Source organism: Equus przewalskii, chromosome 19, assembly GCF_037783145.1.
Source record: "Equus przewalskii isolate Varuska chromosome 19, EquPr2, whole genome shotgun sequence".
Taxonomy (NCBI): domain Eukaryota; kingdom Metazoa; phylum Chordata; class Mammalia; order Perissodactyla; family Equidae; genus Equus; species Equus przewalskii.
The window spans coordinates 11,474,929-11,500,098 of record NC_091849.1 but is presented as its reverse complement, the minus strand read 5'-3'; the positions used below and the strand labels follow the sequence as shown (position 1 = coordinate 11,500,098).

General features: G+C 42.5%; 1 protein-coding gene across 1 annotated transcript in view; it reads left to right on the top strand.

The window, feature by feature from the left end:
* Nucleotides 1-7,302: 7,302 nt before the first annotated feature.
* NEDD9 (neural precursor cell expressed, developmentally down-regulated 9) overlaps nucleotides 7,303-25,170 on the top strand; it is a 179,854-nt gene continuing 161,986 nt past the window's right edge. Inside the window, exon 1 of the mRNA XM_008530705.2 lies at nucleotides 7,303-7,517. The gene's annotated coding sequence lies outside the window, so the exon portion shown is untranslated. The remainder of the gene's footprint in view (nucleotides 7,518-25,170) is intronic.

The window sequence follows — 25,170 nt, the reverse complement described above, 5'->3', positions numbered from 1 at the left end:
TTTCAGATGGGGGATGAATATTCAAAAGGGAGAGGTGGGTATTTGCTCGCACAGGCTCAGTTGGGAAACATGCTTCTACATACACTGCAGGTTATGGCAATAAGGCCTAAATCCCTCCTGGAGGGATCTTAGCATAAAAAATAAAGCAAAGGTCATAGGCGTAGCTCTTGTGGCGAGGGTTTGTCTGGTTCAGGGAGGTTGGTGATTGCATCTCCTTAACGTGACAAATGGGGAAAAAGAAACAATTTGGAAAAACAGTTAAATGCTTCCAAACCCACCTTTGAGTTCCCCAGGGCAATTAGCCAGTGACAATTTGGTCCCCAGAATGAATAAGTAACAGTGCCCTGCAGTCAGGAGCCTTGAAGTCCGGGGAGGCAGACACACTGTGGTGACGTTACATGATCCACGTGATAATAGAAGTCCTGGCGACAGTGAAAGGGGAAAGGATTCTCTGTCCAGGGGAGTGCAGTATCGAAGAGCGTTGCCAAAAAGAGAAGAAGGAAGGGCATTCTGGGCAGGGCCACAGCCTTTACAAGGCCACAATCATGAGAAGACGTGAAGCATGAGGCCGCAGTGAGCAGGTCAGGGTCACAGGGAGGTGAAGGGCACTCTGCTCGGCGTGGATAAGCAGGAGAGAGTCTAAGAAGACAGCATGGATCTTGATTCACCAACGAAGTTGTTCCAACTTTATTTTGTAGGCAACGGGGAACTGGTGGGAGTTTTTAAGCAGACAGTCACGTGAGGAGATTCAAAATCTGTCTATGAGAATATCTAGTATTGTGCAGATGTTCATGCAACTAGCATCTCCTGAGGACATGGCCTGTGCCCAACAGTGTGCTAAGTATCAAGTTAGAGGAGGGCTGTCACCGTTAGGAACTGTTGTGACAGTCCATGCAATGAAAGGTGAAACTAAGACAGTGGCAGTAGGTATGTACAGAGGAAACTGAGATGGTCAGCAAGTTGAGATTTAATTTTAAAAAAAGAAGCAGGATTTGGTGACAGGTTAAACTTAAGAAGCAAGGAAAAGAAGGTTTGCAATGTTTGGGGGCAGAAAGACTGCTATGGATTGAATGTTTGTGTCCCCTCCCCGCCAAATTGATATGTTGAAGCCAAACCCCCAATTTTTATTTATTGTTTTTGCTGAGGAAGATTAGCCCTGAGCTAACACTTGTTGCCAATCCTCCTCTTTTTTTTTTTTTTTTTTTTGCTGAGGAAGCTTAGCCCTGAGCTAATATCTGTGCCAATCTTCCTCTACTTTATACATGGCTTGCTGCCACAGCGTAGCTGCTGAGTTGTATAGGTCTGCATCCAGGATCCAAACTGGCGAACCCAGGTCACCAAAGTGGAGTGTGCCAAACTCAACCACCATGCTATGGGGCCAGCCCCTAACCCCCAATTTGATGGTATTAGGTGATGAGGCCTTTGGGAGGTAATTAGGTCATGAAGGTAAAGTCTTCATAAATGGGATTAATGTCTTTATAAGAAGAGACACAAGAAGATGATCTATCTCTCCCATGTGAGGATACAGCAAGAAGGCAGCCAAACCAGGAAGAGGCTCCTCACCAGAACCTGACCTTGCTGGTTGATCTTGGGCTTCCAGCCTGTGGCCAGATCTGACTAAAACAGAGACTAGGTGTATGATAATGACATCACTGGAGGGTACAGAAGGCCAAGGCTTGCCCAGACCTAAATGGGAACAGATGAGCCCATCCATAGAGAGCAGTAGAGTGACAATGGGTGGGGTCCAATGGTGAAGAGTGGGTTGCAATAAGCGGAGGAGGAGGAGTGAGCCATGAAGGAGGTGAACCAAGGCTGAGTGGGGTCCCCCCAAAAAAGAAAGAAAGGGTGTGAGAGGAAAGAAGTGATCGGTCATTTTAAATGCAACAGAGGGAAAGACTTTGTACTGTCTCCTGGTTTCATCATCTAAGATGCCACGGGTGACAGTAACAGGGACAACTGCAGTGGAGAGCCGGGAGTGAGAGCCAGACATCAGAGTGGAAGGAATGCAGTGCAGAAGGAGGGAATGGAAGGTGTGGAAGTAGGGTCACAGAATGCAGACCACTCTGTCAGGAAAGCTGAGCGTGAAAGGAAGAAGAGAGAAGGAGGCAAAGTGAGAAGGGGAGCTAGAACCAAGGGGCTGAGTTTTGGGGCTTCCATGACCATTGGACACAAGGCTTTTACTTATACAATAGAAGAAGTTGTGCTGAAAATAGAGGAGGAATAATTCAGATTTCCTTCTTAAACTTCTATGATCTTAGAGTAAAATAAGTATATAAAAACTAAAGAGAAAAAGCAGACAGCGCTGGGAATCAGTGAAAAATATTTGTAAATCTTTAAAGTAGTAATCTCTTAAAATGGGATTGTGAAATAGAGGCTGCTCTGAGAATCAGAAGAAGGAAAATATTCCTTCTTCTGGAATTTTTAACATTCTTAAGGAAGAGAAAAGATAAAGAACCAGCCATTTTAGAGAAACAAGTGGCTCTAAATGATCATAGCACTTGGGGGCCCCTCTCTGGCACTGGGGTCATTGCCAGAGGCAGCATCAGGGCCTAGGGAGAGGCATGAATTGACTCATTTTTTGGTTAAGTGATTGTGTAGGCAAAAGGAAAATCCAGAAAAATCACTTTATCAAATAACTAATGGATTTTGGTATTTGATCTGGGAATCTCTACTCAGAGGCAAACCAGTTGGATGTAAATCCACATTTTTGTATATTTAGAAAACAAATGGGCAAAAGTCAGATAAACCAAGGAGTCTAATCTCTTCAATCATCAAAAGCAGAAATGTAGTTTTGTTTTTTATATTGTTATGAATAAGGTGTTATTTTCAAATTGCTATTTCATGTGAAACCAGAACAGCAGTTTACACAGTTCCCTCAGAAACCGAGGGTAATAGAATGGTTTCAGTCTCATGTTCTGTCTGTGTACACAAGCACACTCAAGGGTGAGAATGCACACACGCACAATGGCAAGTTGACAGTGGTTACATACATTTAGATAAATGCCTAGAAAATGTCTTGGAAGAAAACATCCCAAACAGATAGCGGCAGTTCACTGCGGGCAAAGCAGAGGAGGGAACTGGAATTAGGGCTGATGGTCAAAAGGCACTTTAGTTTTACCTGGAATTTTAGCTTTTTATGGTATAAGTTTATTACTTGTAGATTTAAAAAATTATGGAAAAATCCAACCCAAGATTTCCCCAATTACTTTTTGGGAAGTCAAAGATGGTTATCATCCAGTAGAGGGAGAGGTGAACAGGATACAGGTAATGGAGAAATCAGTGCTTGGTGCCTGCCAGATGCCCAAATGCAAAGAATGCTCCCAATAAGTCAGAATCTTCTAAATTCACCCCATCGGTTCTCTCTTAAAAATAATTCAGTTTTTCTTCCCTTTGCTCGTCTACGTGCCCATGTTTCTTCAAAAAGCTGTTCTGTGAGCTAGAAAAATGGTTTCATCTCTGCAAATGTCATTTACCTCCTAATAATAAACATGAAAAATGGTAGCTATTACTACTGAGGCCGGCCTGGTGCTGTAGCAGTTAAGTTTGTGCCTTCCGTTCTGTGGCCTAGGGTTCATGGGTTCGGATATTAGGCACAGACTTATGTACCGCTTATCAAGCCATGCTGTGGCAGGCGTCCCACATATAAAATAGAGGAAGATGGGCACAGCTCTTAGCTCAGGGCCACTATTCCTAAGCAAAAAGAGGAGGTTTGGTGGCGGATGTTAGCTCAGGGCTAATCTTCCTCAAAAAAAAAAAAAAAAAAGGAAAGGTAGCTATTACTATTATTATTAATCAAGTGGTAATACTTGAAGCTATAATTCACAGGATTGATGAATGTGCAGAGAATGAGGAACAGGATAGATGGGAGAGCGAAATCCTGCAGAGATCATGAGGGATGCTAAAAGAGCTCACATCAGCAGCTCTTAACCTAGGGAGGGCATGAGGTGAGGGCTGGGCTCAGGGCTTCTGGAGGGTGAGAGAAGTTTAGAAAGAAGACTTGACAGATGGTCAGTGGGAGATGAATAAGAAGACTGCTGAGCAGCACGAGGGCCTCAGCTGAGGTTATAGGGGGAGAATTTGCAAGGAAACAAATTGGCCTTTGTTAACATTCCCCAGTGAGTCTGGGAAGCCCTGGAGCATGAGAGAAAGTAGGCTGAACTTCCACCTAAAGCTGGAAATGGATGAACACCCAGAAGAACAAGAACAACGAAATCAACATTCACACATTGCTGAAATAGCTGGTCATGGGTTTCTGGAAATGTAAGAGTGCTAGGCTCTGGATTTGGCTGATGGACTGGGAGAATAGAAGAGATGGAAGACAAAGATATCCTGTTATGAGAGAGACAAAAGGAGAATTGTAAATAGCAAGAGAGCAGGAGAGGAAGGTGGATGATGTTCCCTTTACCATGCCTACTAGATTGTAATTTCTCTTAGGGAAGCAGCTGATTCTCATTCATTTTTTATTTATCACAGCACTTGCTCAATAAATGTTTTATCATCAGGAGTGAACCAATTAATGGGAATAGTTATCTCACTAGATTATCTCCCCACCAAGCTGTGAGTTTCTTGAGGGCAGGCCCTGTGTCCTGTGGATTGATGCACCAAAAATGTGCAGAAAAGCTCAGAGGGGTTTGCAGGTACACAATAGTTATTGAATGAACAAATGAACTTGATCTTTTTGAGCTCTAATTTCTTCATCTAAAAATGAAACCACAAGACTGACTGGCATTCTTCAGCAGGGATGAGGCATACATTATAACACTGGACAACTTTGCTCTTAAAACTTGCCAAACCTACTCTTGAGAATATTCATTTAAATTCCTTAGTGGGCAGCTGATGCCCTATGGCTAATACTGTCTTCAATTGTGGAGGGAAATGAGTCAAGCAAATGGAATCATAAATACACACACACACACGCACGCACACACACACACACACACAACTTGGACATGGATTTTTTTAACCTTTTTATCTTCTCAAATTCTCCTCGCTTTTCCCTCCGCCACCACTCAGCCTCTACTCCACACAACAGTCACTCCTTGGACCAAACATCCATGACAAATTCAAAACAGTGGCCTGGGGTTTGGCTACTGCTTGACAGGTAGTTGGGCACATTCTGCGGTGCTGATGGAGATTCCAGCTCACTGAGACAGCGTGAAGAAGCTAATTAAAGCAGTCATGAAGACTGTTTCAATGAAGGAGAAAATGTAAACACCATCTTCACTGGATAGAGTGATTAGAAATTACCGTTGTTTGTTTTCTGTCACAACCATCTGTGGTTTGTCAAAATTTTGACATGTGGCATAACCTGCCACTAATCAAAAAGAAGAAAACAAACCCAAAAAAAAGGAAGAAAATCTAAAACTGTAAGTAGGAAAGCAGACATAGAAAACCTTCATCTTTCCAAGTGGGAAAAATATTTAACTTGTTTTTCCAAAACCAGTCTCATCTGTTTTTGGACAAAGTCTGAGCTCCTAGTTTGCCTTGACAGGTATGCCCTCTCCATTTGGAAGAACTCAACAGTGGGAGGTCCGGCTGTTCAAAGTGGGAAAAGAAGCCACGAGGATAGAGATGAAAGAACAGAGTTAAGGATAATCAAGTTGCCAGACTCAAGTACTTTATTTAAAAGAAGCCCAAGCTTAATTTTTTGACTCTTTCTAGAGTATCTTTGACTTATGGAGACAGCTCAGTGGCATTAATCTTTGAGTTATCCTATATAACTGTAAATTATTTTTTCTGAAATTTACACATTTAGATTGATACTGCTTAAATATCTAATGAAGAAAAAAATACCTGAGATGGTATAATGGGAAATGCATAGAGGGACATTTTGAAAAATTGTGTACTATGTGGACCTCTCCTCTACCTCTGTTCAGTTATGATGAATACTCTGAACTACAAAATAAAAACTTGAAAATAGGATAATTCTACTTCAAATCTGCAACAGGTATTGATATATAGCATGTATTCAAGAATGCTTTTTTTAAGGAGAGGGGAGAGAAAGAAAAAAATAGAGTGCCATGATGATACTTTTACCACGAATTTTGCTAATTCCACTTATGGATGTGACTATGTATGATTTATATAGATGCTCTTGTTATTGATGTATTTATAAGCCCTAGTTGCACAACACAACTGCGTGTTTGTTCTTTGTTTAAATGTGGCATATTCTTATGGGCAGAGTATTCCTTAAGTTGATTCAGGCAAGCTCAATATTTAAAAATAAGTGACATGGATCTAAATTTCAGAGAAGTATCACAGGAAATTAAAACAAAACAACAACAACAAAACAGAAGTCACAAGAGTGCAACACACAACATGAGCAGAGCTTGAAGATGAGGCGAGGGCCAAGGACAGTCCTTTCCCGGTCCTGGTGATGGAGCAGAGGCATCAGGCACCACTGGATCATTTGGGGAGCATCAGTTGTTCAGACCATCTCACTCTCTCCTCAACCCTCTATGTCCCCTAGTCACTTCCTAGGCATGAGCACTGTGTGGGAAGTGGGGAAGAGAAGGAAAAAACCAAATGACTGAGCTTATAATAATATAATTTGCCACTAATAATGATAGCAAACACTCACATACTGCTCACTTATTTGTTTGTGCCAGGCACTCTTTGAGTGCTTTCGTATACTAACTCATTTAATTCTCACAACAATCCTATGGTTATTCCCATTTTACAGATGAGGAAGCTGAAGCACAGAAAGATCGAAAGCACTTGAAGGGTAGAGCCATAATTCACGCCCGGGTGGGTGGCCTCAGAGCTTCTCCACTTGTCTGCTACTCAAAAGCACGGCTGGAAGAAGACAAAGGCTTTGGGGCTAAGAGACTTTCCAGTTCCCTCCCACATACTCGAATCTAGCTTCCACACCACATTGTAAATAGGAATCTCTGCGTGGGTACTTAGCCCCCAGCAGGATGCCTGTCACAATGTACAGGCTTAACAAATACTTGTCAAGTGAAAGGATGTTTCATGTCAATTTATAGTGAAACTGTTTGGAACAAATTGACTCCATAATACCACAAAATCCTAATTTAATTGGCCTAAAATAGCCTAAATTTTTGCCCTCAATGCAGCCTAGAAGGGAGCTTATGCCACTTTGGAAATATATTGCACAGAATTTCATTGCAATAATAATGTAAAGATCACCTATCTTTCTCAAAATAGCAAGTGGTGCAGATAATAACTAGATTTCTTACCTGCTCCTAAACTATAAATCGTCCACAGTGTATTGGAAGGTCTGACAGAACACAGAGAGGAAATGAACTGAGACAACATCACTTCAGAGCAACCGGAAGGAAAAACACACACATACCTACGCCTCTTGCATTCTACGTGTGCGGTTGCTCAGTGGGGAAACGCTTACAGCTGCCTTTAGAAACAAGTCTGGTGGCTGCAGCGAGAGAGAAGCCTCATCATGAGGCAGGACTGAGCTGCTACCTCCTGCCTGCCCGCCCAGAGAGAGGGCAAGAACTCCAGGAAGACCAGATGATTCACCAACAGTGGTTCTGCCCCGGGTGAGTTCTCAGACACTTGCTGAGTGTGGCCTGAGGGGAGAAGGCGGGGAGACTCACTCAGACTCTGAACTTCCTGAGTTGATGTCAGACATCTGGTGGTGTTCCCCACCGTTAACACCTCTTAACTGAAACTGGGAAGGGACTCAACATGCCCCAAAGGAGGAAAGAGTGGTTCCAGGCCACCTTCAAGTTGATCTGGAGGCACTGGCTTTGAGGCAACTTAAAACCCACCGGATCCTATTTTTTAAATCATCCAGGGTGGGTGCTTCCTGGTATGTAGAGTACACAGCTCCTCCCCCATTCCAGCTGTCCTCAGAGCTCACCTGTGCTAACCTGAGCTTTCACTTTTCCTCAATTATTTCAGCACTTCAAAGTATGGGCTGTCACTCACCCTTCATGGTGGATTAGAGTCATCTATAACGTCATTGTCAACCTCTCTGGGAATGACTCCTGAGGGGCAAGAAGTGGTGATTGAGAACTGGACTTAGTGTGTGTCCCAGTTCTGCAGGGAACTGGTCATTAGCATTATCTCTAAGGGGTTGGGGACAAATGACACTATGTTCTACCTGTCCACACTGGGCCACCCCAACAGCTCCATCCTTATGTTTCTCTATATTTATTAATTCATTTAACTCGTTCATTCATTCAATTGCCTTTCTTCCACAAAGGATTTGAGGCAACCTTTTTATCTTGCTGAAATTACTTCAAAGTGAAGAATACATACAACATTAAAGGGGGAAAGTCATTCTAAAGGGGTTTTATGTTGTTTAAAGCTGGTTGAGACAGGTGGGTGGTCATTTCCCTGTGCTGGTGATGAGAGGTGAGAGTGGGTGTCCCAGCCTTTTTACCTCCTGCTTGAGGAGCCCCTCCTTTCCCCTAGACACTGGTTTCCCACCCAGAAGTGGGTGTGAAACCTTGACAGAACCCTGGGAACAAGCCAAGCGCTTTTCCTCCTTGTTTCTGTTTCCTCCCAAGTTGGGTTCTTTTCAAGGACATTCCTGTTCTAAGAATGGGGCAAAATGGAGCAGTGGAAGGAAAAGAATATGAAATCAGTTTTGAGTTAGAGCTCCACCATTTCTCATTAATTAGTTCATTTATTTAACAAGTATCTAGTGAGCATTCACCGTGTGACAGCCACTTTTAAGTCAAAACGTACAAGAAATGGAGCAAAATTGACATTGCCCTGCCCCCAAAAGGCTTACGGTTGAGGGGAGAAGCAGCCATTAGTCAATGATGACACAAATGGGATGAGGACCAGAACATACTGATCTCATCTGGGAGTCAGGGAGGTTTCCATAAAGAAGGTGGAGATGAGAACTGAACGAGGCGTGGGAATTCACAAGGCAAAGGGCTGGCTAGTGCTCTGGGCAGAGAGAACAGCCTATACCGTGCCCTGAGGTGGGGGGCCACAGAATTGTCCTGCAAAATTATGGCCAGTATGGCCAGGGGGAAGAGGGGAGTAGCTCAAGATGAGCCTAAAAGACCTGTGTTAAAGATGCTGCTTATTCTAAAAGCGATGGAGAAGCTAGGGGTGTTGTGATCTGATCTGCATTTTGTTTTAACTGAGGTAACATTGGTTTATAACATTTCGGATATACACCATTATATTTCAGTTTCTGTGTAGACTACATCATGTTCACACCCAAAGACTAATTACTACCGTACACATGTGCTCTATTACCCCTTTGGTACTTTTAAGGAATCCCTTTTGATGCAGTGTGGAGAACGGATGGGAGGGGGCCACGCATACAGACAGGGACACTAGTTAGGGGGTTGATGAAGTCAGCCAAGCAAGAATATCTATGGGAGTACAGACAAGACAAGGGTGATAGCAGTGGAGATAGAATTAGACAAATTGAAGAGTCATCTAGAAAGGAACAGGACTTGGTGGCAGACAGGAAAGGAGAGTGAGGGGAATGTCAAAGATGATCCTGTTTCCTGGTTTGGGAATCCCAATGGACATTGATGCTTCATACTGGTCACAGAAACTGGAAAAGCTGGTGGAGACCAGGTCCAGGGTTAGTTCAGTTCTGGAACTAATGATTTTGGAGGGCCTAGCAGACATTCAAAGGCAGATGTCAGCCAGGCAGTTGACATTGACCAACATCTAGATAGAGCTCAGAGCAGAGGTCTGGGGGATCCTTGGCATATGGATGGTAATTGAACCCATGGGTATGGATGATACATACTTGACAGAGAGCATCAAATGAGAAAGGAGGAGGGTGGCTTAGGATTGAACCTCAAGAAATTCTAAAATTTAAACAGAAGTAGAGGAGAATGAGCTCTCCAAGAAGATTAGGATGGCTTCTTGAAAAGTTAAACATAAAATTACCATATGAACCAGCAATTCTACTCCTAATTATATATCCAAAAGACTTGAAAACAGGGACTCAACTAAGTACATATACATGCATTTTCATAGCAGTACTATTCACGATAGCCAAAAAGTGGAAACGGCTTAAATGTCCATCAACAGATGAATGGATGAAAAAATCATGGTATAGCCATACAATGGAATATTATTCACAAAAACGCTACAACATGGATAAGTCTCAACAACTTTGTGCTAAGTGAAAGAAGCCAGGCACAAAAAGTCCACGACTCCGTTTATATGAAATATCCTCAATAGGTAAATCAATAGAGACAGAATACAGACTGGTGGTAACCTGGGGCTGGTGGTAGGGGAAAAGGGGGAGCAACTGCTGAACGGGTATGAGGTTTCCTTTTGGGGTGATAAAAATGTTTTGAAACTAGACAGAAGTGGTCATTGCACAGCATTGTGAATACACTGAATTGTTCCTTGAAACATCTAATTTATGCTTTGCCAATTTCAACTCAATATTAAAAGAAGAAAAAAAGGCGAAGAAAAGAAAGACCAGGAAGGTGTAACCAGAGGTGATGGAGCACACAGACTGTCTAACTTTGTCAAATGAAGTAATGCCTGGTGCCTCTTTCTCTACATGTAAATAAGGGGAAATAGCTACCTTGTGGTAAGGATTAGATGTGATAACAAAGTTTTGAAGTATCTAGCAGAGAAGTAGTGTGGTAGAAGCAGTCAGTGACCTACCTACATCCTCAGGTCTCATCAGGACTGGGCTGACTTCTAACAGCCTGAGTCTTTATCTCATGACCTGACAGGTTTCTCCAGACCCAGGTAGGACCACTGTAACTGCCCAAAGGCAGGTGAGAATGCCCAGGAACTAACTCTCCAATGGCCTATAAATATCCCAGGTCCCTCATGCCTGTTGGAAAAACTCTAAGACATGTGTTTCACCTTTTCCCAAAGTTTCCACGTGGAAAACTTAAAGGGACCATAAAGTTCCCCCGTGGGCTTAAGCTCCAGTTGCCCACAGTGTTAGCTGGCTTGATAATGTGCCCTTGATGGCTTTCCTTCCTTCCCTTTTCCCTCCCCTCACCAAGGTCTCCTGGGATCGTTTCTTAAACTACATGCACTTGAATCCTGTGTCAGAGTCTGCTTCTGGGGGAACTAAGATCACCTGTGACACAGTGCTGTGGATACTCAAGTGGTTTCATCTTCTGTTCTCCAAGGATCAACTCTATTTGACCTTAGATGCCTGTGATCTGACATCCCTCATATCCATTCAAGTGTCATATGAGGGAGGGTCCTCCACATCAATTTCTGAGATGCCACTTAGAGAAGGGACTCAGGTACTGGCCCAGGGAGAATTCCTTTCGACTTAACATGTCCTGTAGGAAACTGTACTACGTGAAGCCACATCCCACTACAAGCCCTCTCCACTCTCCTTCTGTCTCCCTACAGCTGATCTGATCAAAATTCCCAAAGTGTGGGACACTGTGATCCTTTTACGTGGTACATGATACACAGACATGGCATTAAATCACACTGAATCACTAGACTTTGTCACAGAGAGAAAACTTCCATTTTCACACCTTTGATCCTCTGATTTTGGCCTGATCTTAAAATCCTCTAACCACCGGCCATTTACCTTTGAACAAAGAGAAAGTGAACCTCAGACTATGAGCCATCAGCAGGCAATGGTAGCTAGCTAAAATTCAATAGCGTGGCTTTGCTTTTCTGCATCTATTTTTCATGATTACCTTCTGTTAATCACAATGGCATTGGTTTTTTATTTGGAGTACTGGTATAAACTTTCTTTTTAATATAATTGACTTTAAGTGAAAAAAAAGTGAGTTGATTTAAAGAAAAACAGTGTTACTAATTATACTGGCAGCACACCTGAAATGGCAAACTCTGGAAGGTGGGACTTGAATGAGAGAAGATTGGGCAGAGGCCCAGTGGAGCAGAGGCCCTCGAGGGCATGCTGTGTCTCGTTCCACTCTGTGCCTGTCCGGTTCATGCGCAGGGCCAGGATGGCGCGGTCATCCTAGACAGGCAGTGTCCAAGCCACCCGTGTTTACTGCAGACTTTCTTGGCCATCCAAATTAACAACTTCACAGTGCCCAGAATGGCTCCCAAACATCCAGGCAGTGATGGTAAAGGCCACTGGAAACTGACACACCGCAAGACCCCATCCTGTGGTAGCTCTGCCCTAAGGAAGGATCCTGGGGCTTCAGAGGGAACTCAACAATGGTGAAATGAGATGATGAGGAGGTGACAATGCATCCACATTCCTTTTCACCTTCGCTTGATGGACGGCTGTAACAATTAACTTTCTATCTAAGTTCTACGAGCAGATGTTCCTCCTCACGCCCCTCCCTCCACTTTCCAAGGAAGGTGACAAATGAGGGTTAATAATCCAGGTAAATTTCACTTTAGAAAATTTTTTAAATATTACGAAACATTTCATACTACAAAGAGGTGTATATAATGGGTATGTACATACATTCTAAATAATAATAGAAGTAATAAACCAAACATGTTTACCTACTGCCTCCCTTCCCAATTCTTGAAGCCTGCTGCACGCGCCTAACCAATTGTATCCATCTCCACCCACGCCCCACACAAAGGGAAGTGCAGTCTGAAATTTGGTGTTAGTCACGTTCCCTTACTTTTCTTTTTAGATTGGGCTCACATGCCTCTGTCCTTAGTGCCATAAAGTCGACTCCTAGTGACCCTGTTTGTACAGCAGAACTGAACGCTGCCCAGTCTTTTTGTGCCATCCCTTCACCTTCTGGAGCTTTATCAGACAGTGCTTCGCTGGTATTCACAGCGTTTTCATGGCCAGTTTTTTTTGGAAGTGGGTGGCCAGGTCCTTCTTCCTGTATGTATGCATGTATGCATGTGATTTATATATAAACTTATATGTGAATTAATTTAGGCATATATGCAGTTTATTTTTGCCTGTTTGGAAACTTTAAACAAATGTAATCATACCATAAATATTCTTCCATAACCGGCTCTTTGGCTCAACGTTGGTTTTGAGGGTCATCATGTCGATGCAAATAGGTGTTGGTGATTCATTTTCATGGCTGTATAGCATTCTATTGTGTAGACACATGACAACCTATTATTTCTATCAATGACAGTGCTAGGGACTTGCCAAAGATGAAGGCTCAGAGTATAATTTCAGGAAGCACAATGGCTCCCAAATGTCCCCCTCTCTCGTGCACAAAATCCTACCAGGAGAGATGTGAAGCTTTGCCTCTTGTTAGAATAAGGGATAAGAGGTGAATGAATTAGGAACCTGAAAGGCAGAAGGAAAAAGACATCAAAGGGGGGAAGGAGCCTTAAAGGGAGGGAAGGAAGCGATAAAAATGACCCCCTGAGATAAAGAATCCTGAATGCACAGTTGTGCAGATTGTGGACACATTAAGGAAAGCTTCCACGCTCACAGTCCACTTCCCCTACCACAGACACCCTGGGCGGAAGCATCTCTGTGAGTACTTACTTTGCAAAAGCATCCTTCCCCAGATCAGCAATGGGCACATGAGTGCTAAGCACTCTGCTAGATCCTGAAGAGAAGCAAATGCTCCCCAGATGATCCCCACAGATATGTTTTTAGATTGATCTTTTCCTTACAGTATCCAGGACTAATTAGCTGCCACACAGTCATCAACTGTGACCATGACCCTTTCGTAACCTTTTGACTAGTTTCCATGACTCTGAAATTCCCCACCCACATCTTCACTCATAAAGAGTGGAAACGTTTAGAGGAAGTGATACTGTAAGCGGCTCAACATCACTCTGGGAAGTATTTTCCCCTAAAAGCACAGTAGTAAGGCAGTGCCTCACATCTCTCCATCACAACATGGCTTCAGCAAGGACAATAGTCTCTTAGCACCTGCTTCTCTAGATAGAAAATATGCAGGTGCTTTGTATCACAGGAGAAATGAAATGGAGTGGAGAAGTTGAGCTCAATAACTAGTGTCAGGGGTTGTGTCCCTGGTCTGGCTTTACATGCTGTGGGTCCTTGGTGGATAAGAATGATTCTCCGTATATTACATGTATTGACTGATTCATTGAGAGAGTAAATGACCAAGAGATCCTGTATCAATCAGGGTTCTTCAGAGAAATAGAACAGGATGTGTGTATATATGTACATAGGGAGAGAGATTTATTTTAAGGAATTGTCTCATGCATTTATGGAAACTAGCAAGTTCAAACTCTGCAGAGTAGGCTGGCAGGCTGGAGACCCAGGGAAGAGCTGACGCTGCTGTTGAGTGCAAAGTCAGTCTTGTCAGCAGAATTCATGTTTGGAGGAAGTCAGTGTTTTTCTCTTCAGGCCTTCAACTGGTTACATGAGGCCCACCCACATTATGGAGGGTTATCTGCTTTACTCAGAGTCTACCGACCTAAATGTTAATCTTACCTAAAAAATAACTTCACAGCAACATCTCAAGCAATGTTTGGCCTAATATCCAGTATCCAGTATCTTGGCCTAGCCAAGTCGACTCACAAAATTAACTATCACAGACACCATATCTCATTTCAGAAAATAAGTTAGCAGTTATTTATTTAACATTTTTTAAGGGCCCACTAGGGGCCAGGTACTGTGCTAGGTCCTGAGGATTCAGTACTGAAGCCAAGCAGATAAAGTCCCTATCCTCAAGGACCTCATATGTGGGAGGTGCCCAGGTAATTAAAAACACTTGGAGTAGGTTTTGTGCCTTTCAGAAGCACTGCACATGCAACTCGAGTCAATCAAATCCAACTTTCCCTTATAAATATGGTATTGGGATATACTGAGGTTGTGTCTTCATGGACTTTATGGTCAACAAGGGATCTCAGATGTAAATTTCTTGATAACTATAAACACATTTCGACAATTACACACAACATGCTATCCATTATACAGCTTTCAAAAGCACAGTGAGGATTAACAAATTGCATACAATTGTACTTAAAATGACCAGGGTATTTTGTACATAGTTACTTAATTTTTTTCATAATTCCTTTATTTTTATGGCAAGACAGATAAAAGAACCTCTTAATTCGGGTGTTATGATTTTGAAAGGATTGATTTGGAAAGACTTGGGACTACTTGATGGGGTTCCTTTCTTTCTCTGGTTGGTGGAAGTTGTTTACTTTATTGGCCTCTTTTTTCATTATGTTTTTGTTTTTTGTCTGAAGCAAGGGCAGGTATTAGAATTAAAGGCATCACTTCATGTTGTTTAGAACTGAGAATCCATTTTTTCAAAATGGTGGGATTATCTGTGCTGGCTTGCTGATGAGTCACCATGGGTGTAGAGGTGTCACATGCATAGCTTACAGTCTAAGAATGTCAGCATTTTCTGCAAACCTTTGACTGCCACAAGCTGGGGGTGGTAATCCAATCAGTCTTAGGTGAGGACTGGAGACGGCACAAGGATGTATTCTACAGATGGTGTGTGTCGAACAGTGGAATTTTACTAAGAAAGCATCCTCACAATTTGTCACCTGTTATCTCCAACACAGAGCCCCCAGAACCTCACGAAGCTCCTGAGTTTAGGAGCTAGCGTACGTTTGCAAAGCAAAAATCACATTTAAAAAGTAGGTAAGTGGTCTCCTTGATGTTCCCCCAAGAGGCCAAGCATGAGCCCAACTCAGGACTTTCGCACTGGAAGTTCCTTCTAGGAGATACCTGTAAGGCCCCTCCATGTCCCCATTCATCTCTAGGGTCACACGCCACGTTATCCTGCAGCCCTCCCTTTTACCATGCTGTATAAAAAACATCCCTGTCCCCCCTTACACACCCAGTCTCTTACCACCCCTATCACCATCTGATGTGGTAAATCCCTGGATTTGCCGATTGCCTGTTTCCTCCCCTGGACTGCCAGCCCTGTGGGTGCAGGACCTGGTTGTGTTCACTGTTGTATCTCTGCACTTGGTACACACAAAATAAATATCTGTTGAAGGAATCCATGAGTGAATGAGTGAGTGGGTGAACCACCGAGGGAATGTTAGAGACGAGTGCTACTGTGCAGGGGAAGCAGAGCGGTTTCAGCGGGGAAGCCTGCTCAGGAGGGCTGAGGCTCAGGATGGTCTTCGTAGAACAGCAAAGATGTAGAAAAACAGGAGGAGATTGTGAAGGGCAGAAAAGGTGGCCTGAGCAGAGGAGCAAGACAGCTGTGCACCAGTGCACTTCCAGGGGCCCAGGAGTGGATCCCGTTGACGGGAAGGCAGCCTCTTGCACTGGCCGAGTGGGCGGCAGTCCTGGCAGTCCATGTGAAAGCAAGAAGCCTGCCCTCTCGGGCTGCATGTACTGTAGGCAGACACTCTTCCTCAGGAAACTAAATCTAGATCTGCTCCAATATTTGACTAACAACCGGATTGAAAAACAGAGTTAACTTAACATAGCAGAGTGGAGAATATTTTTGGCCTGAACATTTTTTAGAGAAAATGTTGCTGGCTGCTTGCTTCAGCGGTAGGAAAACTTCAGAGAAGCTTTTGTGTAATACCTTACTCTAAGCAGGCTGTGATTCAGGCCTCGGCCCCCCAGGGTTCCTGCCAGGATGATTTAGCAGTAAAATGACTTAGCATCAGAGTTAAAGTGATGCATAGGGAAAAGATTTTTTACTTACATCAATTAACATCCTCAACCATAATATTCCTTGAATACCCAGTTAGAGAAGAGTTGGTTTCTTCTGTGTCATATTTTTTCTCTGCTGAATGGTTTATTTCTTAACAGCATAAAAGAGCGTCTCGGCCCAACGCTCTCTGTTTGAATTCAACCTAGCATGAGTTTCTTTCTTTTGAGACAATTTGAAATGCAATTGTGCATGACATTGAAAACATGAAGCCAATCCGAATGTCCATCAGTGGCGCCCTTGTTATAATTTGGCAATCCACTCTTTGGAATGTATGATACTAATACTACAGTTAAAAAAGAATCAACCTGATCTGGACACAAAGATGTGAAAAAGTGTGAACGAAATCCAAAGCAACAAATACAATAGAACATACAGTCGAAGCCCATTTTCAGTAAAATGATTATTATTATCTATCTCCTTGTAGAAAGAAACCATGAACTTCGGAGTTCCAGAAATGGGCAGATACCAGAGAGCTGGAGTAGCTGGTGGGGGGCTTAAGAGCCAGCTGCCTGGGTTCGAATCCCACCTCCACCATCCATGCTGTGTGCTCTTGAGTAGTTTACTTTACCTTTCTGTTTGTCAGCTTCTCATCTGAAAAAGGAGGTAACAACAGTTCTGTCTCACTGGGTAGTTTTGAAGTTTTAATGAGTCAATATACGGTTTTGAGTTTTCCATGAGTCAACATACGCAAGTACCTAAAGCACTATCCGACATATTAAATGCTTGATACATATTAGCTAGTCAGAGGAAGAGGAGGGGAGGGAATAGGGTTTCATTTAAAGTGAAGGGGCCTAACGAACTAGTAGAGTTTGACAAGAAAAGAATTCCGGAAGAGAAAACCACAAAAAACCAAAAATAACCCCAGAGGCTTCTAGGATGAATGAAATGATCCAATTAAATTCAGCTCAACCTCTGTAAAGAAAGTCAAAATGGTATTTCATTACCTAGGTGATAAACAGGAGCACATAGATACAAGTAATAAAATGAAATATCAGGAGGATATCCTTTGCCATCATGTAAACTAACCAGTGTATCAGTCATCAGTCAACAAGTATTTTTGGAACCCCTACAGTGTGCGGGACACCACGGGGAACAGGACCAGCTGTCCCTCCAGTGTGGAACTTTTTTCAAGTGGGTTTAAAGTCAGAAAACTATTGGGATGATTTGTTTCATTGTGTGTTCATTCGTAACGTACCCAATGTTACAGTAGTTAACTCAGTGTGACTCAGGAATAAGCAGGAAAAAAAATCATTGTATTACCTTTAAAGTATAGATGCCTCTTGATTTTCTGTGCTACTGAGGAATTACAGGAATAAATGTAGTTGATAAATTATGTTTATTTTATCTGTAAGTTAAATAAATCGTCATTGTTTTGCCTTTTAAATTTAAAGCCTTGCTCCATCTGTTTGGATTTCTGATTATCCTCCATCCCCATCTCTCCTTCTCACCTTGCACACGGCCCTGCAGGCCCGGAGAGAGGGGAGAAGCAGCTTTCAGGTCTAAGCAGCCCTTTGGTCACTGAGCTGAGTGACCTTGGCAAAGACCTTGTCACCTTCGCCCAGTAAAAGAAATGCAAGCGTGTCCCTGAAACACTAAAGCTTTTGCTTACCACCCCTGACCAGCTGAAGACTCCCTGTGGGAGCCGAGATCCAGTCTTGTAAATCTCTGAGAGTTCAGACAGGAAGGCCAGGCCTTTCATAGTTCTGCAGGATTTACTTGTAAGCAGGGCTGTGTGGAAGGTGCCAAAACAGCTAACAGCTAAATTTAAGAAATGATGGTAATTAGTTGGTGCAAAGGGGTAGCTTTCACTCTTAGCATCGCATTGCCAGCGGCTGAGCTGGGGAGTTTGGTCTCCAGCGAAGAGTTAAAAATCAGACAGGAACCGTTACAAAAATTGCCACTGAAAAGTAAGTTTCTTGTAAGAGAAGCTGAGACTCGCTAATTGCAGCTTACTCTAAACCTAATGACAGTCTGTAGCGTTGGTGAAGAAAGCACAGGATGTTTGAACAATGGGGAGAGGACAGGGGACTCCAAGCCGATGGATCTGAACCCAACAGGCATGATGAGTCCTTTAGAATAATGATCCCTTTTAGAGGGAACTACATTGGGAGATGAGTCCAATTTACTTTCTCCAAGATTCTTACCAACAGTAAAGATTGATAAAACACATTTGTGCTGCTGTATTTTTCAAAAGTTCAACCATATAATAACTTTAGCAGGGTACATCACACTACGCTGCCTCAATTTCAAACATTTCCTTGATGTAGGATGATCACAATAGAAAGGAATGTTCTTCTTATCCAGCCATTGGTAAGACTTTGTCTTCCTTAATCCCAGAAACTAAATCACTGGCTACTTCAGAGGCTCTGACCTAAATCTTAATTGATGCTCATTGCAATTTTAGACCACTGTGTATGATTTTAACCAGACAAACCCAGGAGGCAGGATTAAGGCTGCTGCAACGTGGACAGGCTAATATTTTGACCACTCGTATAGTGACTTTATTGCAATAGCCTTTCCATTTGTAATTTAGCTCTATAAGGCTCTCCTCCTGAGGTAACCCTCCTTTCTTAATGTCCAATACCGTGAAAACTAGGTTTTTATTTTATGTTTGATTTTTTCTGTTCAATCTTGGTGCTAGTTAACATCACTTGATCAAAACATTAATAGCTAATATTTAGGTACTAATTTATAATTCCATCAGCACATTAACCCACATCATCTTAATGTTCACAATGACTCTGGGGATTATTATTATATTCCCCACTCTACAGATAATGAAACTGAGGAGACGGGGTGGACTAGATGAGGTAACTTACGTGAAGTTGAGCAACCAATCAAATGACACAACTGAAACTGAACCCCGGGTCTTTTGACTAAGTCATTTGCCTAAAGACGTTCTTCCGATGATGACGCAACTCCTTGGGGTGGATCCTTAACAGTGCAGATGTCTTTGGTGTGAAGACATTGATTGTCCTTAGATGAAAATCCATTTTATTTCAAGATAGGAAGTTTCTGTTTTTATTTCCATCTCTCCTATATTGCTGTTAGAGTGCTGACCATCAAGGGTCAAGATTTCCCATGGAAAAATCTCCTGCACACATGAAGTGACCCTTCAGTACCACCAGTTTTGCTTCCTAAATCCCATTTCCTGTTTTTGGCACTCATTACTAACAAGTCCTCTTTTCAAGTACCTAATACCCATGGGCTCCTTCCAATTTTGCTTTAGCAAACTGTGCTTGTAGGGAAGGATTTTGTCTCATTGATTTCAATTGATGTGGCGCCAAGCCGCTATTCACCTGCTATTTACCTTTTCAGCCATATTTCTTACTTTGGATTAAGAAGTTTGCCACTCTAGTAAAGGGAGTTTGGGGGGGGGTAGATGAAGAAGATGAGGTTTTAAATCAGGGACATCTTCTTTTACCCTTCAAATTCTACCATGTAGGTGTACTGTGCTCTAGCCAACTCAGTGGTAACTGGGATATCTTGATCTACCAACGAAGGCAACATGGCCACTTGCCATACGTTTGCTATGACAGTGCAAACAGGCCTTTAGCAGAAAGAGCTGTTTTTCTTTGAAAGCAGTGCAAAAATAGGTCTGTGGAATGCTGGGGTCACCTAGTTTCCTCACTGAAAAGAAATGGGATGTTTCTGCATTAACTAGAAGGCTTGAAAGGGAGGAAGTGGTAAAGGTAATTGTGAAATAATTTCAGCAAACAGAATGTTAAATATTCTGTTCTAAGACAAGGTGTTCCCATTTGAGGGGCCAGTGGTAGAAAATATGGTTTCCATAATGAAAGGGGATCAGCCCAAAGTGCCCACCCATTCCTACTTCTGCCTCATTTCTTCTAAGCACTCAGCCTGCTGTACTGACTTCATCTCTATCACCACAGTGTCCAACCCCTCCCAGCTGGACACAAGGAGACCAAGGAAGAGGTAAGGAAAGAGGAGGGGAAGTGTTGAGGCTCCATTAGGCTTGCAAAGCAAAAGTATTGTGATAGATACTGTTGTTAAAAAAAGAGAAGGATTAGTTCTATGCTATTCCTTTCCCTTTTCTCTCCTTATAGATGTTTCAACTTCTTGGAGACATTCACCTTGTTATTGGGCTGCAGGAAATGTGTGATAGTGTTTCTGGTTAGTGGGTGGAAGAGATAGAAGCCTGGTGCATAATAATGGAATGATAGAGTTTTATTGAGGAGTTTGTGCTGAGCAAACTCACCTCCTTTGATTCACAAACACCCAAGGAGGGAGGCATTATTACAATAATTTTAGAGCCTCCCTAGGGGTTAGAAGAAGGGCTCTGTAGCCAGCCTGCCTGGGTTCAAATCATGGTTGTGCCATGTGCCTGTTGTGTGACTTTCAGATAGTTACTTATCCTTCCATGAGTCAGCTGTGTTCCCTTTAAAACTGAGATAGTAATGTCACACACCTGTTTTGGGGATCTCCAAGCCCACCCTCGGGTTCGTGACTCACTACAAGACCTCAAAGGACTCAGGATATAGTCATACCCACAGCTAAGATCTATTACGTCAAATGATTACAAATTGAAATCATCAAAGGGAAAATAAATGAGGTAAATTCCAGAGGAAACCAGGCACAAGCTACCAAGAATCCTCTCCCAGTGGAATCACACAGGACATGTTTCATCTCTCCAGCAAGGAGATATGGCGGATGTGATCTGGAGCCTACCGGGGAAGCTCATTACAGACTCAGTGCTAGAGTTTTGGTGGAGGGCCCGTCACCTAGGCAGTCTGTCTCTGGCACGTAACAAAATTCCAGACTCCTAGGAGAGCAGCTGTTCAGCATAAACCACATTGTTTGCACAGTTAGGTACAGTAAGTACCTCCTATCAAAGAATGGTGAAAACGCTCCTGAAATCCACATTCCCAGATGCCAGCCAAAGGCCAACCTTGCAAGCAGGCCCTCCTAAGGATAGCAGCCCCATGCTGCATGTTAACTCTATTCTGCACATCACCTCATGGATTATTGGGAAATTAGATGAAGTAATGTATCTCCACTGCTTACAACAGTGCCTTATACTTTGGAAGGCCTAGAAATTTTTGTTAGCCATTACTATTAAATAGAAAATAAGTATTGAGGTTTAGAATGACTACAGAGCCAAGATTAGCCCACCTGGAATCTGGATTCACATCTACCTGACTGAAAAACAACCATGCATTTGTTCACTTCATTCTAGTATAAGGAAAATAGTATCCTTCAGACCTCAACTAGGAATAGAGGTGACAGACCCCTCCCTTCTCAGGCACACAGCAGATGGAGCCTTTAAGTGTAGCTGACTGTTTTGAAAACATTGTTTCCTCCAGCTACAGGAAATATCACACTATGGTGTAGAACTCTCATCAATTCAACCCACTCCTAGAGTGTAGACATGGTTTAGTACGTTAATGCCCCAAATGAGTCTATTCTGGATTTACCACAATCTTTCCCTCCTACTCATTTAGGCATGCTTTGTTAATGTCCCTCACTTTTCAGGATTTGTATCCATAAGAATTTTCTTTTATAAGATCTGGATAGTGAATCGTCACATGATAATTGAAATCATCTAATTGTAAATCACTTTTAGGCTTAAAAATATTCTGACAGAGAATTTTCTGCTGCTCACCCCCTCCCAATGCTAACCAGTTACTCAATCTCTTTAAATCCCAGAATTCCCTCTCCATCATCTTTCACCAGGTTTTCGTGTCTTTGGTGATGTCAGTGGGACGGGCAGCAGACGTATCCCACAGCTTGCTGTGAGTGTGCGGTAGGCAACTGTGGCGCAAGTTAGTTCAGTTGAATCAGAGAAAGCTCTGTATTGAGATGGAGTCCTTGACTGCAGCCAATTGAGAGAGATCTTTTCGTTTTTTAAAAAAAGGATTTAGAAATGAGACAGGGTTAGCAAAATCATTTGAATTTTGCCTCAACAGTTAGAGTCTTTAAGAGAAATTTTGCGAGAATTTTAAGTTAAAAAAATATGTACTATCCATGGTGATTGCAATATGGTCATACAGTATGATGAAACAAAGAGCCTTAGAGCAATAGTTTATTTCAACATTAGCGTAGTTGGTTATTATGAGTCTGTCTCTTCTAATAAACGCAGCTTTTTGAAACATCTTAGTCATTTCTGTGCCCCATAGAGCCTAGCATAGAATTTACACATGGTGAACGGTCAATAAAGGTCTCTTGCTTTAACATTCAGTTCCTAATGTATTGCCATCTAAAAAAAGATGGGTTTAGTGGTTTATAACATATTGCCACTGTGTAGGTGGCTAGTTCCTAGATGACTATAGTCAACCTAGTGCCAGATTTTGACACCCACACAAATCTCTCCCTCCAGCTAGAAAAGCAAGCAAGCCAAGGAAGCTAAAGTGAAAGAATAATGTGACTGGGTTGTTTAATATCATAATTTGAAGAATAAATAATGGGATCTAGAAAAAGTAAGAAGTGAAGCTCATAGAATATGGAAGTCAAAGTATTTGTGGGAGCTGTGGTTGCTAGTAGCCAGACCCAAAGGTGCTGTGGAAGAGCTTAAGACATGCAGAGAGAAGCAAGAAGCAGGACACACAAACTAGGGAGAGAGAAAAGGAAGAGTGCCAGCATAAGAGGATGCATTAAGACTCTTTTTTTCCTATGCAACCTCCCAAATATTCCTTGAATATTGTGTCTTTACCATTGACCAGACTAATTTCTCCTTCTTACCCAGGTACCAGGTTTAGCTCACTTATTCCATCCTTTTGACATCTTTTCTTGAGCATCCCTACCCCAATTGCTTTCTCCCTCCTCCAAACATGTATAGCTTCCATCATAATGTTAGATATTGTTCCTTAGGGTCACATTTAGATTATGTATATATGGAGATTTATATCTCCATATACATATAATTATCAAGGGATATATATGTATTTTTTGTTGTTGCTATACTTCTAAGTTGCTTAAACAAAACTGGCAGATTTTTCATTCTTTCATCAGCAAGCATTTCTTACCCATCTACTGCGTATGGGGTAAAAAGAGGGTGCCGTCGAGGGTTTCGTCAGACTTTAACTAGGGTCCTCCAATTCTGAGTACTGCAGTCTATGCACAAAAGTTTCTTTTAGCAAAACCCAAAACCAGGTTTGCCAAAAGCTGTTTTCTTGTTTCCGGATCAGCTGCTTACTTCTGGAGACCATGCCTCCGCTACTTCATTGTTTGAGTAAAACTTGAGTGCTCCAAAAGTAAATGGCAACAAGAAAAAGCACCACATATGCAGACACACAAAGTGTGTAGGATATGGCCTGTCTCTCAAGTTTGAGCAGGAAACTCTGCTGTGTACCCTTTCTGTTCTTTCTGCTACACGCTCTGATCTTGTGAAGCTCTCTGTCAGCTCCTCACGAAAGGTCCATGGAGGCAAGGAGCAGTGCCCTTCCCTGGCAAAGCAGTGACCACACAGTGTTACCTGTGAGAATTATTTCATTTTCTCTTCTTCCCTAGACTCTCTTTAAATTATTAGCAGACTCTTGATCATTTTCTCCTTTGCTTGTTATTTTGCCAATCCATGATACAATTTTTATTTTAAGTCTTTCCTCATATGTCACACCCTCTTCACCCTGAGGGGCAGGTTTTTTGGCTTGGTCTCTCTTCAATCTATCCATACTTTCCCTTTTGGGTGGCATGAGAAACTGAGTCTTCTTCCAACAGCAGTTTCCCGGAACCACAGAATTTGGAGCTGGAAAGGACTGTTGTCCCTACTCTGTGACACACTGACAACTGAAGCCTGCAGAATTCTACCACATGATGGACAGTTGAGTTATGAATTCCACACCGACCTACTCCTTCTGTCACGATGTAGACAGGAATTTCAGAAAATTACTTGATAAGGCCTTATTTTTTTTTGATATATCTGTCAACTACACTGCTTCAAGATATGGTTTGTCCCTCAAAGACATGGGACAAGTCTCAAGGGAATAGCTATCTGGCAACAAAATGGCGCACCAAGACGGTAAGCTCTCCCAATCAGAGAACGTTTTCATGACAAAAACAGTGTTTAGTGGATTGGATGCCAACTTTATGTGATGGATCTCCCTGAAGCCCTGGGTTAAGAACATGTGGCAATTTGTTTGGGAAATGATGAAAGAGAAAATTTTTCAACTCTGCCTAACAGTGGTTGAAGCAGCTCTTGAGAAACTGCTGTAAAGACTTCTAACCATCAACATGGAGGAAGACGTCCAGAAGCACATGAGGTAAAAGTAAAGTTTGTACAGAGAATGAGGGGAACTTACAGATAACTTTGAATTGGCACCTATGTAATTATCTCTTTCACGTGAATTTACCAAAATTAACTAGTCAAAATGGACAATTGTGAAATGCAGACAGGCGGGCACTTGTTCTCCAAAGCCGGCTGGGTATGTCTTCATGATGTCAGACCATTAGGAAGCTTCCATCTTCCTCCTCAGAGAAATCCAAACACATCAGATGACTCCTGTACACTCCTGGGCAAAAGCTGATTCGATTCCAGATTCCTTCAAGTATAAACAGGAAGGCTTTATCAGAAGCTTCAGCCTGCTTCTTCGACAATTTCCCCACATGGGGATAAATATGTATCCTGCTCTCTGAGCTTGTTCCATGCGTAGCCCAGGTGAATCCTTGCCAGCTCTCTCCCTGTAACTCATCTGACTTAGACTCCTGGGGACTCCCACACACACATTTTACTCTTACAGAAGCCCCT